At 41.3% G+C, this 9,508-nt stretch overlaps 1 long non-coding RNA gene across 1 annotated transcript; it reads left to right on the top strand.

Moving 5' to 3' along the window:
• Positions 1-2,294: 2,294 nt before the first annotated feature.
• On the top strand, positions 2,295-6,908 carry LOC128318067 (uncharacterized). Its single transcript, XR_008301540.1, has 3 exons — positions 2,295-2,582; positions 2,771-2,898; positions 3,411-6,908. It is a non-coding gene; the product is annotated as an uncharacterized LOC128318067 (long non-coding RNA).
• Positions 6,909-9,508: the final 2,600 nt, after the last annotated feature.

Raw genomic sequence — 9,508 nt, 5'->3', positions numbered from 1 at the left:
TGATACCTGATTTTGTTCATGAATTTCCTGTATGTTTTTTATTTGTATCTACACAGTATTTTATGTTTGTTCCTTCTGTTTTTTCCTCTGTTTGTACACGTGTAGTATTGTCTTAGTGATTACGTATGTTGTTGATGGTTGCATGAATTAAAAAAGCAAAAAAAAAACCCCACTTTTATTATAACATTTTTTTTTATCATATCTTATCATTATTATTATTAGTAGTAGTAATTCTTAGTTAATGAGGTTACAAAGTTTTATGAAGTAGATAGCTACAAATAAATATTAATCAATATTAGTAATTACTAGACCCTCACTTAGCCGTCACAGCTCCAGTGTTAGGTATGTGTGTGTGTGTGTGTGTGTGTGTGTATGTGTGTGTGTGTGTGTGTGTGTGTGTGTGTGTGTATGTGTGTGTATGTGTGTGTGTGTGTGTGTGTGTGTGTGTCAGGTTCCTGTCTCTACTCTCCATGTCGTTCTTTGTTCTTAAGCTTTCCCACTGCACTTATTGTGTTTAGGTACCTGGTTAATTCCTCACCTGTTCTCACCTGTGCAGTGCTGCTGGTGGTGTTGTGTCTCAGACATGGAGTCCTGCAGGGTTCCTCACCATGTCCTGCTTTTATTCATCCTCACGTTCATCACAGGTGAGTGTGATTTCAGTCTCACTGCTCACACTGGGCTCAGCGAGTTCCTCTTACAGTCTTACAAACCTCTATTAAACATGTTTTAGGATTAATTACATTTACTTTCTCAGGATTTAATTTCAGAGTTCAGAGGATCAAAGTGTGAAAATCCTTCTATTAAGAAACAAACCTGAGTTACAGGAGAGTGTTACTGCGTCATCAAATATAAGAGCCAATCAGGTTCCATATGCAAATACAGGCCAAACAGCAGCAGTGTACCAGTCACCAGGGGAAAGGGGGTGGAGCCTGTCGGGATGGAGGCTTTTAGATTTATTCTGTTTATTTACTCTGGATTTAGTGATGAGGCTGAAAGTGTCAGTACCTTTAGGTTTTTTTCTGATTCATTAGCATATATGTTTAGAAATCATTTCAGTAAATAAAAAATAAAAACACTTCAAAATGTATTCATGTAAAATATCTTGATCTTTACTGATATTTTTTTTTTAATTTTATGCTGCTATTTAATCAGTTGTGATTATAATGGAAAGAGAAAAGCGTATAATAACGTTTAGTGAAATGTAAAACAGCAATATTGTTTAAAATGTACGTATACAGATCATATATGATATAAAACATGAATTATAGACTCCTGAGTGAGAGACGTTAGTGTGACATCAGCTGCACCTCCTGGTTGCAGAAACAATGCAGGACACTATAATGATTTAAGAGCTGAGACAGAATTTGTTTTCTAAAACGTTGAGCTGTGCTTTTGAGCGTCAGAATCGGAAATGTGATTATAAACACAACTGTTTTCACTGCGTTACTATCAGATAATCAACAGTTTAACAGGGTTAGCTTGCTAGTTAGCTAAAATAACTCATTTACATTGCTTTAATAAACCTGTATAGCCTGCTAAAAAATCATACCGTAAGGATCTTCCAGAGTTCCACTGTTAGTTTAGCTGAACAGCACTCGCTGTCCTTTAGTGCTAATCCATAATAACAACTGAAGAACATTTTAGCTAACATCAGTCTGATTCTTGAAGGAATCTGTAGTTCTCTTATGACAGGTTCTGGTCTCTTATGGTTTTCTTGCAACCAGGTCACATGTGCATATTGTTTTATTTATAAACACAAAGTGTTTTATAGGAAGGCTTTATACTGAAATGTGTGAGATATACACATTTTAATTTTAATTTAATCATATGTGCATGTATAAGTTTATATTTTATTCTGTTTACCTGCTTCTCTCTTTCAGTACCTGTATCAGCTGTCACTACTGTACAGGTGAAGTGTAATCAGGCTGCTGCTCTGCCCTGTGAACGGAAATGTTCTCGTGAGGCCAAATGGACTCTGTCCAGTAACCAAAGTGTTGTATTGGCTCGGTGTGATCAGACATCCTGCTGGTCACTAAAGGAGGGATTTAAAATGTCCTATGATCAGTACCTGAAGGGAGATCTCACCCTCACCATCACTGCAGCTGATTACAGTATGAGGGGTTTATACACGTGTGAGTGTGGTGGTGAAGACATTAATGATGTGCGTCTCAGCATCAAGAGTAAGTGTCTTTACCTGCTCTATAGCTTATACACTCTTACTGATTTAGGTTTGATGTGTTATATCACATTTACACCCAGTTAAGATGTGGAGTGTTTTTTCTCCTCAGCCATGATATCATCAGTTCAGATAAACCCTGGTGAAGATCTGCAGCTGGATTTGCACGTATCAGAGCGAGTGGAGGTGATCTATAAGGGTGAAGATTCAGCAGATCCACATGGTGAACAGATCTGCACTGTGGATAGAAGCTCACTACGCTGTACAGCTGAATACACACCGAGAACATCACTCACTAACACAGTTCTTACACTGAGAGGAGTAAAGCTGACTGATGGGGGAGTTTACATCGTCCGAGACACGGAGAATAATGAAGATCTTCATATTTACTCAGTATCAGTGAGAGGTACGTATTCAGCGTGATTGGTGTCCGTGTGGAAACTTCAACATTTAAATATAAATCCTCTTCTAAGAAACAAATAGGATTTTTGCAGTCAAAGTGTGTGTAGGATAAAGTCAGTAAAGCTAACAGTGTGTGTGTGTAGGATAAAGTCAGTAAAGCTAACAGTGTGTGTGTGTGTGTGTTTGAGACAGAGAGAGCGCTACCATGGTGGGCGATTATCCTGATAGTGCTGCTGCTGCTGCTTGTTGTTGTGCTGTCTGTTAAAATCTGCTACCAGAGGAAACTACTTCAACGACATCAACTCTGCCAAAGAGATGAAGTAAGTACCAGCGACGTGCAGCTCCGTGACATCAGAGATCACATGACTGCGTGCTGTAACCAGAATAAAATCCACAGCACATCACCCTGATTAGACGCCACTCAGTCACTGCATGCACACTTCCACAAAATAAATAGAATTATCACCTATAAATTACACTTTTACTGTCAGAATAGTTCCACGTTTAATTCAGTAATCTCACATGATCACTGAGAGAGAACAGTTAACTGTTTAAACATCAGATTATTAATAGTTTTAAATATTTATCTGAACACTCAGCATTACATACGATGCTCTGACTCTTTAAAACTGAATTCCTCCAGTCTCACTCTGAGAAGCAAATCCTCTACAGTCTCTTTATAAATAAAGACTTTCAACTGAATTCATCTTAATTTTATTCCTCAGCCTTTCAGGAGATGTGATGAATTTATTGAGTGTAGGTTTTGAAGTTGGTGATTAGTATTTAATACTGTGCACTTTAATGATATTTTATACGTTTCATCTCTATTAAGTCGTACAGAGGAGCAGCAGTGGAGCAGGAAGAGACCAGAGCTGGAATGGCACCCTACAAATGAGGGACCAGGCAGAGAACAAAAGCATGTTGGAGCAGGAAGAGAACCTGAAGCTCAAACATAAGAATGGAGTAACAGAGGGAAGAGACTTATAACTTCATACAGCATGATTCTACTGCAAGTCTTTTTTTTAATCCCTTTATCTGTTACATATCCTCATCAGATAATTCTATAGGCTTCTCCTCTCAGATATTACCTTTGGCGAAGATTTCACTGAGCACCACATCATCTGTCCTTCTCTGGGATCTGCTTCAGTCCTGGTTCTTCAGCAATGTGATGAGCTTCCAGCTCCTTTAAGAATAGAACCTTGTGTTTTGGTCTCAGAAGAACCTCCTCTAAGAACAGAACCTGTTCAGATGGCATCAAGGTCACATTATTAAATACTAATGATATTTTATACGTTTCATCTCTATTAACTCATACAGTGGAGCAGGAAGAGACCAGACCTGGAATGGTACCTCAGAAATGCCTAAACTGCCAGAGAAACAAATGATGATGAAGCAGGAAGAGAACCTGAAGCTCAAACATAAGAATGGAGTAACAGAGGGAAGAGATTTATAACTTCATACAGCATGTTTGGATTATTACTTTTTGTTTTGCATCGTTGTTTCTGCTCTGACTTTCTTCAGAAGTGTTCAGGTTTGTGAACCCTGCAAGCTCATGTTTTTCCCACCTGTGTGAAGGTTAAAAACTCAGTTTGCTCTGCTGCTGAAGCTGCGCCTTTTACACTTTCAGTTTCTCTAATTCCTGTCAGCTGTTAATATTTTATTGAACTAGACACAAACTACATGAATTACAAATCGAGCTAACACATTTTTCCCCTTGTGGTGCATAAATATTCCCACCCTTTAGAAATGTTGGTCCAGTGATACATGATAAACAATGTGCATTATGAAATATAGGCATCCAGTAAAACAGCTGTGTTTAATTTTAAAAACTGTGAGAAACTGAGTTTAATCATACTTTTATTCAGTGTCCTACAAAATTAATGACACTGAAAATAGGGGAAAAAAATAAATAATAAAATAGCTGGGACTGATCAGTGTTTACTGGGTGTGTCCTCTGTTACGACCCACACCAGTACTGCTGGCATCAACTTCCAACTTGAAGGGTTTTCCAAATTAGGGGCAAACACTGATCAGTCCCAGCTAGTGAACACGTGTGTGTGAGGACACACCCAGTAAACACTGATCAGTCCCAGCTAGTGAACACGTGTGTATGAGGACACACCCAGTAAACACTGATCAGTCCCAGCTAGTGAACACGTGTGTATGAGGACACACCCAGTAAATACTGATCAGTCCCAGCTAGTGAACACGTGTGTGTGAGGACACACCCAGTAAACACTGATCAGTCCCAGCTAGTGAACACGTGTGTATGAGGACACACCCAGTAAACACTGATCAGTCCCAGCTAGTGAACACGTGTGTATGAGGACACACCCAGTAAACACTGATCAGTCCCAGCTAGTGAACACGTGTGTGTGAGGACACACCCAGTAAACACTGATCAGTCCCAGCTAGTGAACACGTGTGTGAGAGGACACACCCAGTAAACACTGATCAGTCCCAGCTAGTGAACACGTGTGTATGAGGACACACCCAGTAAATACTGATCAGTCCCAGCTAGTGAACACGTGTGTATGAGGACACACCCAGTAAACACTGATCAGTCCTAGCTAGTGAACACGTGTGTATGAGGACACACCCAGTAAACACTGATCAGTCCCAGCTAGTGAACACGTGTGTATGAGGACACACCCAGTAAACACTGATCAGTCCCAGCTAGTGAACACGTGTGTGTGTATGAGGACACACCCAGTAAACACTGATCAGTCCCAGCTAGTGAACACGTGTGTGTGAGGACACACCCAGTAAACACTGATCAGTCCCAGCTAGTGAACACGTGTGTATGAGGACACACCCAGTAAACACTGATCAGTCCCAGCTAGTGAACACGTGTGTGTGAGGACACACCCAGTAAACACTGATCAGTCCCAGCTAGTGAACACGTGTGTGTGAGGACACACCCAGTAAACACTGATCAGTCCCAGCTAGTGAACACGTGTGTGAGAGGACACACCCAGTAAACACTGATCAGTCCCAGCTAGTGAACACGTGTGTATGAGGACACACCCAGTAAATACTGATCAGTCCCAGCTAGTGAACACGTGTGTATGAGGACACACCCAGTAAACACTGATCAGTCCTAGCTAGTGAACACGTGTGTATGAGGACACACCCAGTAAACACTGATCAGTCCCAGCTAGTGAACACGTGTGTATGAGGACACACCCAGTAAACACTGAACAGTCCCAGCTAGTGAACACGTGTGTGTGAGGACACACCCAGTAAACACTGATCAGTCCCAGCTAGTGAACACGTGTGTGAGAGGACACACCCAGTAAACACTGATCAGTCCCAGCTAGTGAACACGTGTGTATGAGGACACACCCAGTAAACACTGATCAGTCCCAGCTAGTGAACACGTGTGTATGAGGACACACCCAGTAAACACTGATCAGTCCCAGCTAGTGAACACGTGTGTATGAGGACACACCCAGTAAACGCTGATCAGTCCCAGCTAGTGAACACGTGTGTGTGTGAGGACACACCCAGTAAACACTGATCAGTCCCAGCTAGTGAACACGTGTGTATGAGGACACACCCAGTAAACACTGATCAGTCCCAGCTAGTGAACACGTGTGTATGAGGACACACCCAGTAAACACTGATCAGTCCCAGCTAGTGAACACGTGTGTATGAGGACACACCCAGTAAACACTGATCAGTCCCAGCTAGTGAACACGTGTGTGTGAGGACACACCCAGTAAACACTGATCAGTCCCAGCTAGTGAACACGTGTGTGTGAGGACACACCCAGTAAACACTGATCAGTCCCAGCTAGTGAACACGTGTGTGTGAGGACACACCCAGTAAACACTGATCAGTCCCAGCTAGTGAACACGTGTGTGTGAGGACACACCCAGTAAACACTGATCAGTCCCAGCTAGTGAACACGTGTGTGTGAGGACACACCCAGTAAACACTGATCAGTCCCAGCTAGTGAACACGTGTGTGTGAGGACACACCCAGTAAACACGTGTGTGTGAGGACACACCCACTAAACACTGATCAGTTCCAGCTAGTGAACACGTGTGTATGAGGACACACCCAGTAAACACTGATCAGTCCCAGCTAGTGAACACGTGTGTATGAGGACACACCCAGTAAACACTGATCAGTCCCAGCTAGTGAACACGTGTGTATGAGGACACACCCAGTAAACACTGATCAGTCCCAGCTAGTGAACACGTGTGTATGAGGACACACCCAGTAAACACTGATCAGTCCCAGCTAGTGGGAAAGTTACTGAGCAGCTCAAACTGACATGGAGCACCTCACAGGGAGAGGAATCACAACAGACAGGTGGGAAAAACACGAACATTATGAAACTGCAGAGTGTGTGTGAGCTCATGAAGGTGGTTTTATCTTCACACAGCGCTCACAGACGTTATCTCCATGTTACATACGCTCAGGCCTTAACACAGCTGGAGTAAAAATGTTAGTATTGATGTTCCAATAGCTCTCTACTGAGATTCTGGAAACAGCTGATCTCATGTTACATATATATTCTACTGTTTTGATTATTAAACTTTTTTTTTTTAATTCTTTTAAACATTTGTTTTCCTTTTCACTGCTAATTTTTAGACATTAAATAAAAGTATTACCAAATTAAAAGGTTTATTTTTAAATGCAGCGTTGTTTTGCTGTAAATTTCCTACCAAACCTACATTTCCTGCTGCATGCCGTGTATCGCACAATCATGTTTTAATATTTTTGTGTATTTCCCACCTCTACTATTTGCTCATGTTTGAGTTAGCCGATAGCAGCTATCTCCTTTCTAACATTTGCCTATTTATTATGTTCTGCAGTTGATGATGTGTAATCTAGAAATACCAGATTTATTTGTATAAGTCAAAAGAATACAGAAATAAAGTTCTGGCGCTGAGGTGTCCGAATGATTGGAATAAACTTCCTCTAGATGTCCGAGCAGCTGAGTCACTGGTAGTCTTCAACCAACGTCTAAAGACTTAAAAGCACTTCTGTAAGTCATGCCGCATTTGCAAAAATGGCATAAATGTAAATGTAAATTAATATTGTCTGTGTTCTGGATAGAAATTATAGAATAATGTAAATATGTAAATAGCTCATTTGTGGTGCCTTGACTAAAGATGGCTTCAGAAAGTGACATCAGAAAATCCTCCTTTGCTTATTTATTACGTTCTGCAGTTGATGATGTGTATAATACTTGTTTGTATAAGTCAAAGGGATACAGGAATAAACAGACGTTTTCAGAAGAATACAGGAATAAACAGATGCAGAAAAACACAAATATACTTGTATGTTTTTATTTTGGGAAATAATTTTTGCTGGGGCTTTTTACTAGGAACATCAGAAAATATTTAAAACATTTATCCTTTAATGTAATGTTATACTTTACTCTGTCTTTATTCAAATGTAGATTAAGTCTGCAGCTGCTTCATTACTGCATCTGTAAAAGAAGCAGAATTTGTCCTCCAGGACTCCAGTGGGTTTCTGTTCTTAGAGGTATGAATCTCTCTGGATAAGAGTCTCTGCTAAACACTAGAAATGTAAATCAGTCAGATACCTCCTGACCTCCACTGTGGTTTCAGCAATGGCACTTTGGACCTGCTGAGTTTTATTAAAGCCAACACAAGATTTCAGACTGTGATGTTATTTCACCTGTGCTGTGAGATCACATCTGATATAAACCCAGACTGGCCAGATTTCACTCAATGCAATTTTATTTATATAGTGATTTTTAACGATAGACATTGTGCTAAAGCAGCTTTACAGAAATGCAGGTCTGGTTTTAGATCCTTAATGAACAAGCCAGAGGAGGCAGCGGGGGGAGAGGAAACAAAAACGAGGATGCCGGGCAGGCCTACTTATTCGGCTATGCAAACAACCGTTTAAACCACCACTTCCGAGCATCTTTCTCACCAAGCCAGATCTATGACACACAAAATGGATGAGTTGGAGCTACAAATCACAGCAAATCGTCTCGTTCGGGATTGCTGCGTGATGGTAATGTGAATGAACCAAAACCTGGCTTCACGCGCTAATTCCCGATGCTGCGATTCAGCTAGCAGGACGACAATCCACTGGCAGGACAGAAACAAAGACTCGGGTAAGAGCAGAAGAGGGGGACTTTGCATCTTTGTGCACAATGATTGGTAAAATCATAGACAGGTACTGGTCCCCTGACTTAGAAATGCTGACGGTTATTTGTAAACCATTTTATTTACCAAGAGAGCTAACAGCAGTGATAGTGACTGCTGTGTACACTCCAGCAGACGCTAATGCTATTCACTTCCGTAAATAAACACCGACGAACTCATCCAGACGGAGTGTACATCATAGCGGGTGATTTTAATCAAACGTGCCTGAAAACAGTACTACCTAATTTCACCCAATATGATAAGTGTGCAACCAGAAGGAAAAATACACTGGACCATGTGTACTCCAACATAAAGAATGCCTACAGGGCTGCACCTCTCCCCCACCTAGGACAGTCAGGTGACTGTTCACTGCTCCTTCTCCCTGCGTACACCCCGCTGAGGAGGAAAACAATGCCAGTCATAAAGATCATAAAAACTTGGCCTGAGGGAGCTCTCTCTCAACTGCAGGACTGTTTGAAATGTACAGCCTGGGAGGTTTTTGAACAGCAGGACCTGGAGCAATACACAGAAACTGTATTGTTTTATATTAAAAACTGCACGGACAATGTCACTGTCGACAAAAAGATCCAGAAAAACTGGATGACAAGTGGATGACAAGTGAGGTCCAGTCACTGCTTAAAGACCCAAGAAGAGTGTGGCAGGGAATTCAGAGCATCACCAATTACATGAACAATAACCACAGCACCATCTATGCTGATGCCTCACTGGCTGAGGAACTTAACCATTTCTTTGCCTGCTTTGAGGTCACTGGGGCCAATGCAAATTCAATGCC

Source organism: Pangasianodon hypophthalmus, chromosome 4 (assembly GCF_027358585.1).
Source record: "Pangasianodon hypophthalmus isolate fPanHyp1 chromosome 4, fPanHyp1.pri, whole genome shotgun sequence".
NCBI classification, from domain to species: Eukaryota; Metazoa; Chordata; class Actinopteri; order Siluriformes; family Pangasiidae; genus Pangasianodon; species Pangasianodon hypophthalmus.
The sequence above is the reverse complement of the archived record's forward strand: the minus strand, read 5'-3'. Positions and strand labels throughout refer to the sequence as shown.